Below are 17,869 nucleotides of genomic sequence, written 5' to 3'. Positions count from 1 at the left end.
ATCATGATTCTGGAGTTTTGGTGGATATATTGGGATCATATTCAGGCAATAGTCATCTATTCCTATCTTATTAAGAGTTTGTCTTAATGAAGAGTGAATGTTCTGTTTTGTCAAGCATCTGGGGGCTGATCATTTGCTTTTTCTTGTTTGATCATGGGGTCAATTAGAGGACTGGATCTCCTGCCTTGATTTATCCTTGTGCTGTGCATGGTGGCCACGCCCCCCCCCGCCCCCCCCCCCCCGCCGCCACCGTGGCCTTGGTATAGTGTTCCCTTAGTGGTTTCTGTTTGTCTACATTTTATTTGGGATTCTTGCAGATAGTTATAAGTATGTATCTTATTCATCACTGAAACAGCTTCTTAAAGATGGAGAACTTTCTAGTGATTAAGTTACCCATCCCCTCATTTACGGTCTTTAATCCTCTTCAGTTTAGCTGTGGCGTTTCACACCCCATCCAGTGTTTTCAGTCACCTTGAGATGCGGTTCTCCCTTAGCTTCGGTGATGCTCAGAGCTGAGCTCTCTGCTTGCGGATGGAGTCTTTCTGCAGAAGGCCTCCCTCCTTGACCTGCATCATCCCCGTGTGACATCATCGCCGAGGTGGACATCACTGAATGTGTCCATCTGCATGTCCCGCCCGCCCCTCAAACAGTGTGTCTAAAATAACCGTATTCTTCTCCCCACCCCGGGTCAGCTTCTCTACTTGATGTGGCTGCTTCTGTCTCTGTTACCCCTAAAGTTTTCTTAATGATCCCGGCAGCATCATGTATTGAGTACCTGCTGTGTGCCAGGCCCCGAGAAGCCAGGTAGCCAGGAGGGAGGATGGGGACAGGAAGGGCAGGCAGCAAATGCGGACGCCTTTCCAAGCCAGCGCGCTTGAGATTGAACGTGTGCCAGGAGGGGAGGGCGGAGTGTTGCAAGGGTTATTACTTGGTCCTTATATCTCTGCAATAAGAAAAGTTGTTTAAAAGCAAAAGTGAGACGTGTGATTTTTGTAATGAAGAGACCAGATTCACTGCATAGACACTTGGATGATTTATAAGTCTTTAAACCCCAGTAGAGGAAAAGTTATTCCTTAATAATATCTTAGACATTCACTTTTATTTAAAGAATCTTGGTAGGAGACGAATTAGAAACTTCAGGTACTGTTTTTTCTTCTACCAGAGGGTTTGGTCAAATTATATTCCTGTCATTGGCGTTTTGGAGCTTGAGGACCACAGAACTGTTACAACATGAGTTTTTGGAGCCAATTTTGACCACAGCGAAGTGACTGTGAGGCTGAAGGTCGAGAGTATGATTGATTGGGTGATTAGAATTCCTTTTAAAACAAATTAGATGTGGCAGGTTTGCCACTGGCGAAAAGTACTGCAAGGAAATGAATCTCATCAGCAGATAAAATTTCTTGGATCATCAAAAAAGGGTTTAATGTTTAAAATATAAATACACACACATACACACGACCTGCATTGGAATCCCTGTTTGTGCTGTTTTTACCTTGAGTGTCTAGCCTGGTTTTTCTGTTAAATAACATACAGGCACTAGATTGGGTATGTTTTTAATTTTTAGTTTAGTGGCTGGTACCCTAAACGTTAAATGTATTGATCAGTGCAGTTTATCCACTTTCTGTGTTTGTCTTTATATTTGGGGTCTTCTAGGTGATTGGATTTGTGATCAGACATTTGTGTTTGGGATCCCTGGCTTCGAAGCAGGCCGAGGGGACAGGAGGAAAGCAAGGACCAGTGTTTGGGAAGGGAAGGGAGGAGTGAGGGACAAGCAAGGACATTCTTTAATGGAGAAGGGTATGTGTGAGAGGGGTGGCGGTGGTTGGTATCTGTTGTCTTGGAGAGAAGGGTGGGGTGGTGGTCCGTGGAGAACTAAGATTTCTCCGGGACTTCATACATTTCAGACACCAAGCTCTGCATTTTCATGTGTATTACATCCTCACAATAACCTTGGAATAGTAGGTATGGAAATTATTTGTAGTTTCAAAGAAAAAAAGGAGAGCAGGTGAGAAGATATCCAAAAAGAACTTCTAAAAGTAAAATAGTGATGGTGATGATGATTGTTAGAAAAGAACATTGCTTCAATGTAGCTGCCCTGGTGTTTTTTTTTGTTTTTGTTTTTGTTTTTCCGGTACACGGGCCTCTCACTGCTGTGGCCTCTCCCGTTGCAGAGCACAGGCTCCGGACACGCAGGCTCAGCGGCCATGGCTCATGGGTCCAGCCGCTCCGCGGCATGTGGGATCTTCCCGGACCGGAGCATGAACCTGCGTCCCCTGCATCGGCAGGCGGACTCTCAACCACTGCGCCACCAGGGAAGCCCTGCCCTGGTGTTTTTATTCTAGTTTTCTGGTGGCGAGAATGTCAAGTAGGTAGGGTCAGAGAGGTTGAAGTTGGCTCTTAAGCTGGGTACATGAGGGCTAGTCGGGTCTCTGCTTTTGTATATGCTTGGAAATTTTCATAATAGAAGGACTTTTAAATGACGAAGCAAAGAAGTAGAATAGTCTGGATTGTCATAAAAGGTGAAAGAATATTTATGAATAGTAGGGAACATTTTTCCTTTCTTCCCCACTGTCAGACTTATACGATAACATTAGCCTATGAACCTATCTTTGAGGCAAGATTATTAACAAACCATTTAGGGAATAGATGATAAAATCAGTTTTTTTTTTTTTTTTTTTAGTTGTGGTCTTCTCAGCTTTATGTGTGAAGACTCTGCAGGAACCAGGTGGTCTCTTCATCTTTATCTGATTGCAGTGGAAGTTTTGTCCCAATAATAGAGCATTTATGCTGGAAGGAAGCCCAGGGCTGGAACTGTCTCATTCCAGAAGCTGTACAGCTCCAGGGGGTGGATCAGAATCTAGTCAGTGAGCATCTGTTTCTGCAGAACATGGTGGTGGAGCCTGGAGGGAGCTCCAAAGGTAGGACAATAAGAGAGTAGCTGTAGCTAGTGTTTACGGAGGGCTTCCCTGCCAGGTACTCTCTAAACACTTCGCACATATCCAGTCCTTACAGCAACTCTAGGAGGTATAGGGACTAGGCTTTCTTATTTACTTTTATTCTTTTATTGTGGTAAAATATACAAAACATAAAAATTACTATCTGAACCTTTTTAAGTATACAGTTCACTGGCATTAAGTACATTCACATTGTTGGGTAAACCATCACCTGCCTCCATCTCAGAACTATTTCATTTTCCCAAACTGAAACTCTGTACCCATTAAACACTACTTCCCCATCCCCCTCCCCACAGCCCCTGGTAACCATCATTCTTTCGGTTTCCATGAGTCTGACTGCTCTAAGTACCTCATATACGTGAAATCATAGAATATTTTGTCTTTATATAACTGGCTTATTTCACTTGGTATAGTTATCTTCAAGGTTCATCCATGTTGAAGCCTGTGTCGGAATTTCCTTCCTTTTTAAGGCTGAATAATGTTTCATTGTATGTATGTACTACATTTTATCCGTTGTTCTGTTGATGGACACGGGCTGCTTCCACCTTTTGGCTGTTGTGAATATGCTGCTGTGAACATGGGTGTGCAAATATCTGTTTCAGTGTCTACTCACAGCTCTTTGGGGTAGAGTCCCAGAAGTGGAATCGCTGGATCTTATGGTAATTCTATGTTAAATATTTTTAGGAACTGCCAGACTGTTTTCTACAGCAGCTGCACCATTTTGCATTCCCATCAGCTGTGCACGAGGTTCCAGTTTCTGCAGATTGGAGGTAGGTCCTGTTCTTGTTTCAGTGTCACAGAGGAGGGAGAGAGGGGCGGGGAGGTTACATGCACTCACACAGCTCCTGTGCAGACCCGAATCTGAGCCCAGCAGTCCGACTCCAGAGCCTCTGATGTAAAGATAAGAGGAGGCACGGAGGCACGGAGGCTCGGAGGCGTGGTCCAGGGCCCCGCGTGTGGGTTCAAGCCCGGGCCACCTGCCTTCACAGTTCATGTTGGTAAGCATATTAGATTCAGGGGTTGGTGTTTCTTTTTCCTTTTTTTTTTTTTTTTTGGACAAAAGTGCACTTTAAAAAAATCCACATTCTGTAGAAAGATATTATATGTTGAATATCTCTGTATGTCTTTCCCCTGCCTTTCTATATTTATGCTTTAAAATGTTCTGTTATTTAAAATATCTTTCAAGATGTATGCAATATGTTTGATTTTCTTTTTATTTGAGTTCTTGGGTCAAATTTTGCTTTTAAATGCCTTGAATAAATACGAATTGATTCTGCTGGAGTTTTGTATATATCTCTGCTCTACGTACCTCTGCCAGAAGTTTGCTTTCAAATAAAACCAAACAAAACTATCTAAGCCGAGCATAAATGGGGGGAGACCTGGAGAGTATCAGTGGTGAACACTGAGGACTTTTAAAAAATTCAGATAAAGTGAATTTTCCATCTTTATCAGTAGAGGAGCAACAGCAAGAAAGTGTGCCCATTTCTTGAATCCTCGTGTGTATTTTGCTGAGAGGGTTTGCATTGTCCCTCACAGAGGGGTCATGAGGGGCTTCGCGGCATCCTGCAAAGAGCGTGCTCCCCGGGGGACACTGGCTCAGCTGGGCCCGTGTGTCAGCTCATGTCCCAGCCCATCTCCGGAGCCCCTCACATTGCTGCCAGGGAGGTGCCCCCTGCAGATACAGACCGAGGGTCTCCTGGACCCTGCTCATCCCGGCAGGCCCTCTGGATGGGCGACCTTGTCTGTGCTGCGTTTTAAGGGGAGGGCTGTGTGTGCATGGCCCCGAGCCCCTCCTAAGGTAGAGGGTGAGTGGCTTGTACCATCCACCGTCATAGCTGGGTGTGAGATTTAGACAAAGGTCCCAGCGTATCAAGGGCCCACAGTCATGCTCAGATTGACTCTGCTCTGGACGATATCTTTAGAATAATCCCTAATTCTGTGGTTCCCAACTTTGGCCGTGCACTGCAGGCCACCTCCAGAGATTCCCGTGTCACTGGCCTGGTGTGTGCCTTGGCCACTGGGATTTTTAAAAAGCTTCACAGATGATTCTAAATGTATGGTCAAGGTATGGGATCATTGGTCTAATTCCTCTTGAGTACCTTGTTCTTTGGGCTGTAATTAAGAGTTTTCTCATCACAAAAGACACAGAAATGCCTTTTCTCAGGGTGTCCTTATTAGCAGGGATTGCTGGAAAATACTCCTCACCCACACAGGGGCTGTCTTCTGTTTTGTTTATTCGTGTTGGAAGATGATTTTCACGTCCTTATGGAGTACGTCTCTCTTCATGAGACTTATGTAGGGGACGGCTCTCGCTTACTCTGTGGAGACTTGAGTTCAGGAACTTGGCGGAAGGACAGGGATCCGCTCGCCTAGATTTCACTGCCGGCTCCCGGTCACTCTGCGTTCCGAGGGCAGTTTCATTCTGTAAACTGAAGACTGATGGGTTCAAGCTGACGCTTCTGTAGTTCCCGAAGTCTTCTCGTCCAGAGCCTCACCACCCCTGTGCATTTTAACCCTCAGCGTGGCATTACTTTGGGAAACGTGGCTGTGTGTTTGGCTGCACCACGTAGGCCCTCCGAGGGTTCCCCGGTTTAGAGGGATGCTTTGCCTCAGCTCCTCCTGGGCCCTCGGAGTTTCTTTAAAAAGTCAGTGACAGGGCTGGCATCATCCTCCCTGTGTGACTGTGGCTTTAAGATTATTTGGTTGAAATTTCGTGAAAGTTTAGAGATGAGGTTTGAGGAAACAAGAGTTCTCCCTGCTTTGATTTCATTTTAGAAATGAATGTTTAGATGTAAAATTTTGAAACTTTGTCGTTGTTTCGTATTCTGTTTTTCTGTGAGAGCTCCATCAGTAGTTGAAGTAGAAAGGGTAGGGTGTATATGATCCATGGAATTGCTTAGAGACCTCACCTAAGGGCAGAAAATGGTTGGCTTACACCAGTAGCTGAGGACAAGGGCTGCCTTACCCACCCCAAAGCCGTTTCAGATACAGGCAGAGCAGAGAAACGTACACCTGTGTGTTTGTACATGTAGGTATATGTAGTATAAGCGTGTAAAAATGTTACTCTGTGTTCATACGTAGCTGCTGATTCAGAGTGATGTAAAGGAGATTCTCTTAGGGACATCTGCCAGGGATCTTCCTTTGTTTTTTCAAAGAGAGGCATATTTGGGATTGACATGCTTTCACGTTTAGGTAATTTCATGCTAGCTGTGGGCATTGGACTGGGAAGATAGCTTTCTTCTCACATTTGTGTAGATTTCTCCCCTTAGTCAATTACCTTGGTGACAGGTGTGTGTGGAGGTGGGCGGTAGGGCGAGGGCCCTGTTGGACAAGGGGACAGATTGCTGAGATCAAAAGCAAGGGCATCTGGTCATTGCTGCTGTCTTGGAAAATGAGGGCTGTGCTCCCCAGGAAGGAGGGACTTCAAGGGACTCTTGGGTCAGTTGGTGTGATTTTTCTAATCTCTACTCTTGTTTGCTTTCCCTGTCTCCTTCCCTCTAACTAGTCCCTGGTTGTTGACCTCCGGGGCTGATTAGTTTTGTGTGTCACTAAGAAAAGGTCAAGGGTTATAGCAACAGGGCACTCCCTCTTCTGCCTTCACTTAGTTTTCAACATGCTGATGTTTAAAATGAAAGAGTCAGCAAGGTACCAGCAAATGCTCTTTAAAAATGTAGCCCCTGTTTTGTGTAGGATGTTCTGCCGGCCCCTCCTCCTACCCCCACCCCACCTTCACCCCCCGCCTCGCGGGTTTTCAAAGCCAGCATCATTTCTAAGAGAAAAAGTTTAGAAATGGTTCCCTTTGATTAATGATAGGTTGTGTCATCTTCATATAGGAAATGTAGAGGCAAATATTAGAGTAGGGTGGGGAGGGGCTGCTAATACAGCTATAAAACAGTTGTGTTTTTGTAAAGCTAACAAGTGCTATTCTGGTTTTATTGAGACGGAGATAGATGGTTACAGTGACCTGCCTCCTCTGTGCCAGGCGTTCTCTGTTGAGAAAACCAGGATGAGTAAGACATGGTCCCTACCCTCTAAGGACTTACCAGGGAGCTCCCTGCGCCAGTTGACTTCTTATCTATGGACTCTTCCAAGTCATCGGTCACGCCCGTCTCCCTCATTTTCCACCTGCAGGTGCCAAGGCAGTCGTTGTCTCACATCCTGGTGCAATTCCTCTCTGGAGTTCGGTGCTGTCTTTTCACACCTGGTACTCCAAGCGGGGTCCTACGATGGCAGAGTTTCAGGTCCCCCGCCCCCCATCTGTGTTATAACAGGAACCCCAGGTGACAGAGGACTTGTGCCTTCAAAATGTGTTAATATGCAGATTCCATTTGAGTCGGGCTGGGGGTGCCTGAGAGGCTGCATTTCGAATGATCTCCCACGTGATGCTGATGCTGGCACCAGAAAGGCTTCACTCTAAGAGCCTGCTTCATCTCCCTTGGTGTCAGAGGGTAGCGGGGATGCTTGCTCATCTGATGACGTGGGCTAGCACAGGCAGCTCACCAAGTGATCTGGACGAAACACTCTCACAGGGAGTCAAAGATGTAAAAAGTGCCTGCTTGCCATGTGCTGGACATGGCTCCCAGGCCCCTGCAGACACAGGGATCCACCTCCCAGTCATATGAGGTAGGCACTGCCATTGCCTCTGTTTCACAGATGGGGCGACTGCGGCACGGAGAGGTTCCATAGCTTGACCCAAGTCGCATTTCCTAACAAGGGAACGGCAGGGCTGTGAGCCCAGGCGGTGCGGCCTCAAGCGCCCACGCTGGCGTCAGGTTGTGGTGCAGAGAGGACAGCGTCTGGGTTTCGGTGGCGGGCGCTTCCAGGAGGCAAGTGGAGTCCAGGTGTGTGGTCAGCATAGGAGGCTGAGCAGCAGGGTGGGGCTGTGCAGGCCTTGTTGAGCGGGCAGGATTAGAGGGGGTGCAGAGGCAGGCGGGGCGCCGGTGGCTGGGGAGTGTGAGGGCACGTGGACTGACGAGCGTTACATGGCGTCACATGCTGGGGTCCTCACTTCGCTTAATTCTGACAGTGATGTGAGGGCGTAGGTGCACATTTTGTAGAAAAAGAAACTGCATTTAGAGCGATGAAGAGATTTTCCCAAGGTCAGCAGGGAGGAGGGTAACATAATTTGAATTTAAGTCAGTTTTGTCTAATTGCAAAATCTGTTTCTGAGACTTCTTTGCTCCGCTCCCTCCCTGGCAGGGACTCGGAGCAGAAATTGAGACACGGAGAGACCAGAGCTTGGTCACTGACCCTGCAGTGTAAAGAGGCCCTCGGCCGCAGGGGTGAGGGCAGGAATGCTGGAGCAGGGAAGCAGAGAACCTGCGAGACCCCTCAGTGCTGACAGTCCAGGCAGGCTGGAGCTCCTATATCTCCCTGCGCGGGACTGGTCCCCGGCTGGACACAGGGTGAACCTGCAGATGGGGTTAAGTGGCCCCAAGCTGAGATCAGTGTTCATCTAGATGAATGTTTGTTAGGCTGGACCACTCTTCCTGACCTGCGTCCTCCATCCCCATGTCAGCCCTGGAGAGGCAGCCCTGCCCTCGCCCGGGCGCCCGTTTCTTAGACCCCCAAGGGGCAGCATCAGTGCTGCCGCTTCCTGTGTTTCACCAGAGGCGACGGGTGGTTTCTGCTCTCTCCCCCGATCTTTATGAGGATGGCGTTTCTTGGTGCAGACATTCCTCGTTGCTCCAGACGTGAAAATCTGAGCTTACTTGCTTTAAATAAATTATCGAACAGCCCCGTGTGACCTGGTGAACAGATAACTGGTAAACTTACTTAGTTACTAAACAGTACTTAGTTACTTAGTAACAGATACTTAGTTATCTGGTAAACAGATAACTAAGCTGCCAGCAAGTGTGGTGTGCCCCGGGGAATTCTTGGTCTTGGGATGCTGGTAATGGAGGGGATTGACTGGGGTTAGCAGATGGGCGCTGCTCTTACTTCCCTAATCACTGACAGGCGCACCACTGCCACTGGCTCTCTGTGGAGCCGCTCTGTGCACATGCCCCTGGCCCCCAGGCTGTGGAGGGCCCTGTCCCCTCCCCGCTGCGGAAGGTAGCGGCTGGGCTTTCTGATGTGGTCCTTTGCCTCTTCATCCTCACGGTCAAGGCCTGCGTTCATATTTCCAAAGATTATCTTTACATGGTAGAAGCATCAGTGCTGTATCACAAAAAGCTAGAAAACAGAACAGGAGAAAACACCCCCTTCACTGTCCTAAAACAATGATTATCAGTTTTTAATATTATCAGTTTTTTCTTCAGTGATTTTTACATCGTTGTATCTGTTGTTTTGCATCTGCGTTTCCCCTTACTGCTACATGATCTTCATCATTACCGTTTTAATGGTTGCATTCTATACCATTAATGGTTGTGATTCTATACCATTAAGTAATTAACTCTGTTGTTGATGAGTATCTTGCTCCCAGCTTTTCACAGTTATTAATAACACCACAAGGTATATCTTTGTGCATGTAGCTATTTCCATATTTTGAATTAGTTTCTTGTGATAGAGTCCCTAGTGGTATTACTAGGTCAAAGAGTATGAACAGTTTTATGGCTTCTAAAGCGTATTGCCAGATTGCTTTCCAGAGGAGTAGAACCAATTTACAATGCCATCACAAAGTCATTTGTTTCCCAGATGGCCAGCTAGGATTAGGGACGCAGCCTCTCACAGCAGGAGAGGAGGAGGTGTGTGTGTTTGTAAAACTTGCTGGTTCGTATGTGCACTGATTTAAGCCTCAGTGACACTGCGCATTGTTCTTCTTAGTAGGAATATACTAGATGTCAATGCCAATATAAGTCATGCGGTTCAGAGTTTAATGTAGCAGTGTGGTAGACATGGAGTCAAGCAAGTATACATATTTCCTGTTTCCCTGGAATTTGAAAGTTTTAAAAAGTTGGCAAAGGTGAATCGGCAAGGGCTTTCACCACTGTGACGAGGGTCTGAGGGGCCCCCGGCTTTTCGGGAATATCTAATGGTTTGGAGGTGAAGGTGAGAGTCGAGGAGGTTAGGGGGACAGGCGGGAGGAGGGCATTGGAAGTGCCCGGGCATGTGCTCAGGAGCGAGCCTAACCTGGCAGCAAAATTAACCTCACCTGCTAACTACGGTCTTTAGGGTTCTGAGTGGAATGCTGTGTCGAGAAGGATTTTGAGGCCCCATCTAGGCTTCGTGGGAAAGGTACTGTGATTAATTAGCAGTTTGTTCTAGACCTTTGTCATTGCAATTTTCTTCAATTCTTTATATTTCCCTTTGGATTGTAAACATTAAATGCCTTTAAGTAGAGACTGGACCTTTTGAAGTCGTTCATTTTTATGTCCGTCCCCTAAAGTATCTAGCACATGGTTTTGTATATTAGGATGTGAGTGATGGTTTTGTGCTTGCTGATAGAATGATGAATGAATGAGGGGAATTTATACTCTGTCTTCATGGTTCCAGGAGTTGTACTGAAGCCCTGTGGTCAGGTGACGGGTCCCATGTGTAGAACCGGCAGCAGATGCTCTCAGGGGTAAAGGAAGAGGAAATTTGAGCTGAGAAATTTAGGAAAGGTAATGCTGGAAAAGACCTCTGATTTATATATATATGTACACTTCCCAAGTCACCTGTCGGGACCTCCTTGTTCGACACATGGAGAAGCGGAGCCCTTAAGGCTGAGTGTCTTCCCCACGGTCCCTCAGAGAGTGGATGGCAGCTGGGAGCTCAGACCTGGACCTTCTGGCTCCTGGCCCAGCGTCCTTTACACTACGCTGTGTGTGGGGAACTTGAGGTGCTTGTTTTGCTACTTCCATGCCCCCATGCCCTCAACCGATGTATATTTGGAGTGTTCTTTGCTATATGTGCACATTTTTTTCTCCCTTGTGGCGGCGTAGAAATGTATTTGGAGATTGTGACCTTGATGCAACAGTCAGACTGGGGTCCAGAGCAGTAAAAGCCTAGAGATTTGTCTTGAGAGCCAGGCGATAGTGCAGGATCAAGACCCAGTTCCCTACCAGATTACAGCTGCACAGCATCTCCGAGTTTGAATATAAACGTTTTTTCATTTCAGGGGAAGAATGTTCAGTGTTAGTTGTGGTACATGATTTGAGTGTGTTTTTGCCACAACTGTGATTCTTATAAAACTCTCATTATGGTCCATATGCGCAGAGGAGAGGTTTACGGTCCTCCAGGGAGCATTAACTTTGGAATCTGACAGCAGAAGCCCTGCATGGGCTGTGCTGCTTCCCCCTGCTTCCTCTCCAGCGCCCCCCGCCCCCCGCAAGAGGACAGGCACAGTGGTCATTGACATTCTGAAGCTCAGGGCTTTACTAGTGAGAAAGCACTCGTGGTGAACGTCAGAGCACGAGAATCATCAGCCCACCACTTCCTTGACGCCGCGTGGTGTCCACCCTGGGACTTGAACAGTGTGTGGAAGCTGGAGCCTGCTCAGCCCTTGGCGGCTCCAGGCCCCTTGAAAGTGATGTCAACCTTGCAAGCTGCCCGTGGTCATAGCTACTGGGTAATCGGGTTTGGAATTCATGGGTATTTACATTTCAAGAGGGCTTTTCCTATGTTTCTGTAACTTTCCAGTCTAAACGTTTTTCCTTGACGTGACTGGATAGCTCTCTTCTGTGTGGTGCTGGAGTGTTTAAAACCGGCTCGGTGTGTAAACCGCTTTCTTCCTGGGAGAGCACAGGATAATCTGCTTAGGCCCACTTGTGGCCTAGCGGAGAGGATGACTTTCCTCCACATCCCCACGAAGCTGGCTCCGTCCTGCCTTCTGTGCAGTAGCTGCTAACGTGGCTATCATTCAGTGCAGAGCAGCTGGGAGAGACCGACTGACCTGCTGATGGCGTTCTGCTGTAACACGCTGAGGTTGGCACCTTTCACTTTGTCTGGTCTTGGCGGGATTAAAGTTGTTTTCAGGATGGGAACTAGAAGCTTATTCTCAAAAATTTAGACAATAAGGAAAAATTGAAAGATGAGAGAAAATTTATTCAAGTTCCCTCCACCTGAATGCAAACCATTCATAACGTTAAAATTTTTTCTTTCATTCCTTTCTCCTGTATAACTTTTTTGTGGTTCTAATTAGACTGTTTATGAAAGCTTTACCTTTTCCTTTTCCTTTTACTTAACATCTATATTTTTCCTCATCATTATAGAGCTACCTTTACAGAAGTTTCGTTTTTCATTGATAGGCCATTATTGGAATGTGTGCTCGTTCTGTCAGCATTGGGCCAGAGACTCGTCCTTTTCCATCCATGGGACTCTGGCTGCCCCGAGTGTTATTATTTTCAACAGAACAAGGGGTTTTCTCTAACTACAGGGCTTTCTTTCTCTTTTCACTTCTGTGTGTTAAGACGTACACATATGTATGCAACCCTGATAAATGTTACTAAGGAAAAAAAGACTTACACGGAGTTTTCTTTATTTGTAGATTGTGGTGTTGAACTCAGATCAACTTATTTCTAGCCTGTCCTCTTTAGATATATGAACCTCTTAAGACTGAGACCTTTTCAGCTTTTGACCATGCTGGCTTAGTCAGCTGAGGAGAGGACCATGTGCCTCTTTTTAAGCATGGGCGCGGAGGGTGAGTGAGAGCCTAAAGGTCTATAGGTGATGGGCAACGGGGCCCGTGGTGGGGTCTGGCTGTCAAAAATGAGAGACAGGGCTTCCCTGGTGGCGCAGTGGTTGGGAGTCCGCCTGCCGATGCAGGGGACGCGGGTTCGTGCCCCGGTCTGGGAGGATCCCACGTGCCGCGGAGCGGCTGGGCCCATGAGCCATGGCCGCTGAGCCTGCGCGTCCGGAGCCTGTCCTCCGCAACGGGAGAGGCCACAGCAGTGAGAGGCCCGCGTAACGCATAAAAAAAAAAAAAAAAAAAAAAAAAAAAAAAAAAAAAAAAAAAAAAAAAAAATGAGAGACAAAAGCCAGCCACAGACTGCGGTCTCCCATAATTGTAATGCATTTTTGATCCATATTGATGTAATATATCCACTGTGGCTCCATGTGATTCTCCCGCTGTAGGTTTCTTTGGGGGTAAAAGTCAGTTTAAGTAACTTTGCATACATCATAGGATCTACTGAATGTTTTTGGGTTTTATGCAGTCCACATATATATTCATCCACAAACCAAATTTAGGCATGTAAAGCACTTTGACTTCTAATGAGCATTTTAGATGTGTGCAGTGTCTGAAGCTTGTAGATAATTTAGAAACAAGCAAATAACTTCGGACCATCTTCTGGAAGCAACTCAGATTATGAGTGAAGCTGCAATCCTTCCAAGGGTGCCTTTTGAATTTAAAGCACGGCAGTTTCTTTCATAGTATCCATTTACCCAGAAATTAAAGTATAACAATTCAAGTATGTCTTCTGGGCTTTGTTTACTATTAATCTGTACTAAGTCTCATAACCTATATTTGTGGAGTATTTTTTTGTGTTTCAGATGAGTTTTCTGTACATTCTCACGTACGCTTCATAACGGCCCTGGGAAGCAGTGGACTGGGAGATGTCACTACTATCTGAGGACAATGTTGCCAACTCAGAAAAGATGTTAACAGAGGCGCAGAATATTAGAGCGACCCGGCAGAGAGAACCGAGGGAATATCGGCACTTAAAGATCGGGCACGTTTCTGTAGCTGCTGGGAATGTGCTCATTGAGGAGGGTTTTGAAAAGTTGGGTTATTCCCAGGGTGTGCTCCAAGGCGAGGGGCTCTTTCTTCCTGCCCCCTGTTCTGGGCTGTTACTTCTTGAAGAACCACCTCCCAGATTTTCAGGAGCACAGTGCTTACTGTTGATTTATCAGTTTTAAAGGGGTCCAACCTGGACTTGAATAAAAAATTGGGTGCCCAGTGAGTGCTGGAGGCCAGTGTTGGGCAGTGAAATCACGGTCCCTTTCCTTAGGAGCTGCTTGGGATGCGTGGTCACCAGGAGGACATGTCCCTGCTCCCAGAGCCGTGGGTTAGGCAGGGGAAACCGAAGGTCAGCAGCAGACCCGGCGCCTGGTCTTTGGTGGTATAACAGGGGAAGGACAAGTTGCCATAGAGCACGAAGGCATGGCCTCTAACCCAGGTTTGAGGATTCTGGGTGGCGAGTGTGAGTGTGTGTGTGTGTTTGGCAGGTGGTGGTGCTGAAGACTGGCTCTCGCCCGCAGACGTTACGGCTCCACGGGTGCGGGGTCTGCTGCAGCACTGGGAATTGTAACGCTTCCCAGATCTCAATGGACAGCAGAATTTGTGAGCCTCCAAGCCTTATAATTATGCGAGGCATGTGGATTTTATCTGTAGAGACGTTTTTGGTATTAACGAGCCACCGAAGGACTTTGACCAGTAGAGTGACTTGATTAGACCTATACATTTGCAAGATCTTGCTGCTGGTTTTGGGGAAGATGGATTGGGGAGGCTAAGCCTGGGGGCAGTGAAGCCAGTTAGGGAGCCCCCGTAGATAATGGTGGCCTGATGGAGCGGGTGGCAGTAGAGATGGAAGGAGGTGGGTGGATCCCAGATGGAAGAGCTGGATTCAGCAGAGCTTGTGATGGGGGCGGGTGTGGGGCGGAGGAGGGTGACCAGTTGACTGAGGGGGGTGGGACTGGGGCGAGGAGGGATGATGTTGGGGAAGGAGTGGGTTGTTTCCGTGTTCAGTAGGGGTCGCCGGCCCCACCGGTTTCTCTTTCCAAGAAACGGCTCAGGAAAGTCCCTGGGCTGTTTGCTAAGCTCTGGCTTCGCTTGATAAACTGCCTGTAGTCTGACTTCTCCTCAGGTGGAGTCTCCTTATATCTTGTTTCACCTCACTTTGAGCGGGTACATGTTTTTCTTCTAATGATTAATCATCTTGCACATCTCATTTGCATAAGGGCTCAATTTCAGGGGCTTCTCCCCACACTTGTGATCAGTGGAGGTCCCGGTGGCATGGGGCTTACCCGTGGCTCAAGGGCATCCGAAGATCCGCAGCTCCCTTCTGTCAAGATGGAGCAATAGTTGGGGAAGAGTATAGATCTGTTACTCTTCCGTTTAGTTGAATTACAAATTTATATTACTTTGTCTAATTTGTATGTTATTTTTTCCTCCTCTACTATTTTTTTCTTATTCTTCCTTAACATTTTTCCTTTTTTCTTCATTCTTTTGCTTTTTAATTAACGAGTCCACAGAGCCCCTCCAGCCTGCAGAGGCTATTCCTCAAAGTCCAGAGCATGAGGCCTTGAATCACACCAATATCCTGAAACTGTTCGAGGTGGTTGAGACCCAGGAGACACTCTTCCTGGTCATGGGGTACATCACCGGAGGAGAGATGTTTGACTCCGTGCTGGACCCCGGCCACCTGGAAGAGAAAGAGGCCTCGGCAGATTCCTCCAGGTGGTGTCCGCTGGGCAGGACTGGTGTGCAGCCACCGGGGGGCGCTGTCCACAGGCCCTAAAGCCTCAGAACCTGCTTTAGGACGTTGACCTGCACAAGAGAGACGGCAGACTGTGGCTTCAGCAGTGCGTTCACCGTCATCAGCAGGCTGAATGCCTCCTTTTCTCTTTCATTCCAGGTATATTCTTTATTACAGCACACAAACAAACATCTGTTTTCTGTTCTTCTCTTCACTCTCTGTTAATTTTACAGTGTTTCTAATCAGTGATGACAAGGACTGTTTTCCCAATAGGATCAGAGACCCAAGACTTACGTTACTGGGAAAGACCTTAGAGACTCCCCTTGTTTACAGACTCACAGAAGTTACTCCCAGCTAGTTGGTGAGAGAATTGGGATTCAGCGCTGAGGCCAGCTGAGTGCCTTCCGTGGCATCCCCTTGTTATGCCTGGAGGTCCTCCACAGACGTTATCATGGCCCCTCAGTGGTCACCCGGTCCCTGCCTTTTAAGGGAAGGGATTCAGAGGGCTGCGTGAGCAGGTATTGAGCAGAATATACGACTTGTTTTTCTTGGTGTTCATAGAGAGTGAAAACCTGCTTGATCAATTCCTGACCCTGAACCCCAGTGAGAGGCATGTTAGAGGGAATCATGAGGGACCCATGGATACACGGGGCCCCGAGGAGGGACTGGAACCCCCCGACTACTGGAGGACCCGGCAGACTGAGTCAGTGCTGTGCCTGGGCTACACGTGGGAATCGGTCCAGGACGCACTGATGGGCTTGAGCGTGACGAAGTGATGACCACCTGTCTGCTCCTGGGCTACAGGACACCCCAGCTGGAGGGCTGCACCGTCCCCATGAAGCCCCGCCCTCAGCCGACCCAACCACAGCTGCAGTCCTTCCCCGGCCTGTGAGCTTGTGCCCTAAACCTCGGGCTCCACAGCCTCCCGGGCTCAGGGCTGTGGCCTCTGGTTGGTGACACTGTGTCTCTCGAGTGGCCAGTTCGGTCGTGGGAGAGATGAGACAACCAGCCACGGTGGGCAGCACTTTTCAGAGTTCCTTGTGAATTAACTTGTCTGCAGTCCCCTGAGTCCTTCTCTGCACAAGCAGGGCAGGGCCCCAAGCACAAATTCTACCTGAAAACCTGAAAGAGAAATGGAGCTGTCCAGAGTGCTGGAATCGCTGAGTGTGACGGAGCCCTGTTCAGCTCAGGGGACAGTGCCCTGCAGGCCTGGGGTGCTCTAGCGCCCCAGAAGTCACAGCATTAGGGGGAGCCTGATCCAGATCTAACAGGAGGGCGGTGGCTCAGGGCAGCCTCCCTGCTCCTCTCCGCTCCTTACGAGCTGGAGGGCAGACATGGAGTGATGCCTTCGGCCTGAGCTGTCTGTTTAAAAGTCACTTGTTAAAGTGGAAGAGCCCCTTTCCCCTGGCCAGTCCTTTCCTATTTTGTACACGTTAATTTATCCAAGCCGTTAATATTTTGACTCCTGAGGGAATATTAGGAGCTGGGTACGTAAATATGGATGATAAACATTTGTTAAACAAATGTATTTATTGGGCAGCTACTATGTGCTTGGATGGTGCTAGAGCTAGAAAGCTGATAAGATATACTGCTTGTCCTCCAGGAGCAGTAATTAGTTGGAGATTCATTCGCAAGTATTTATTACGTGCCCAGCACCCAGCAAGTAATAAAGAAGCGTCTCTTTACTTTGGTGCATGGTGCAGATAAGTGAAGAGGCTGGGCCCTGAACCCGGCCTGGGGGTTTGGGAGGTTGCGGGGAGTGGAGGGAAGGTGAGGCTTCCTAAAGGAAGTGAGGATTGAGTGCGTGGGTGGGTGGAAGTGAGCTGGCTGAGGAAGGACGGGATAGCAGGGACCTTCGGAGACCCGGCCCTGACAGAGCAGAATGTACATGTCAGGAGTGCATTTAGCAGTGAGCTGTGTGTGTGGTGAAAACAGTATTCTGTTCATCTGGAAAGGTAGGGTGGACGAGGTAAGTTCTGGGCTGCTGGGGTCCAGCAGAGGCACACGGCAGGTCCACGTTCCTTCCTGGGTTGCCCGGAACATAGACATTAACTGAGAAGATTTCAGATGCGTGAACTCAGTGCTTTCCATAGATGTTCTGTAGGACACAAGGTGCTGGGATATTAATAAGTGCCACGTGATAAATAGGTCCTAGGGTCCAGTTGGTTCAGAAAAGGCAAGAGATTAGAGTCCACTCTGTGTCCCTTTGTCTGTGCATGTCCCAGCAAACATTTATTTACCAAACAGTGCTTTTCTGTGTCCATGTCAGTTACCTTTCTCCCCTTTGACACTCCAGACCACTACCCCTGACACCCTCTTTTGTCTTTAGCTGAAGGTGGCATTTAAGCTGAGCGCTTCAGTCATTTTGGTGAGTTACTCAGGTTTCCTGGGTCTCTCCCATGTTACGTGTTCTTAAACTTTTTTTTTCCTGTTAATCTGTTTCATGTCAATTTAATTCTTAGACCAGCCAGAAGAACCTAGAAGGGTAGAGGAAATTTCTTCCTTCCCAACACAGGTATAGTTCAGGTACTGCTATGGAACTAGGATATAATAGTGACCAAAACAAACAAAAGGGTT

General features: G+C 47.7%; 1 protein-coding gene across 1 annotated transcript in view; it reads left to right on the top strand.

Annotated features, from left to right (window-relative positions):
- The window catches only part of FARS2 (phenylalanyl-tRNA synthetase 2, mitochondrial), a 388,891-nt gene that overhangs the window by 19,781 nt on the left and 351,241 nt on the right, over nt 1–17,869 (top strand). The window contains exon 2 of the mRNA XM_032650151.1: nt 3,639–3,724. The gene's annotated coding sequence lies outside the window, so the exon portion shown is untranslated. The remainder of the gene's footprint in view (nt 1–3,638; nt 3,725–17,869) is intronic.

Source organism: Phocoena sinus, chromosome 11, assembly GCF_008692025.1.
Source record: "Phocoena sinus isolate mPhoSin1 chromosome 11, mPhoSin1.pri, whole genome shotgun sequence".
Lineage (NCBI taxonomy): Eukaryota > Metazoa > Chordata > Mammalia > Artiodactyla > Phocoenidae > Phocoena > Phocoena sinus.
Note: the sequence above shows the minus strand (reverse complement) of the source record. Positions and strands in the feature narration are given on the sequence as shown.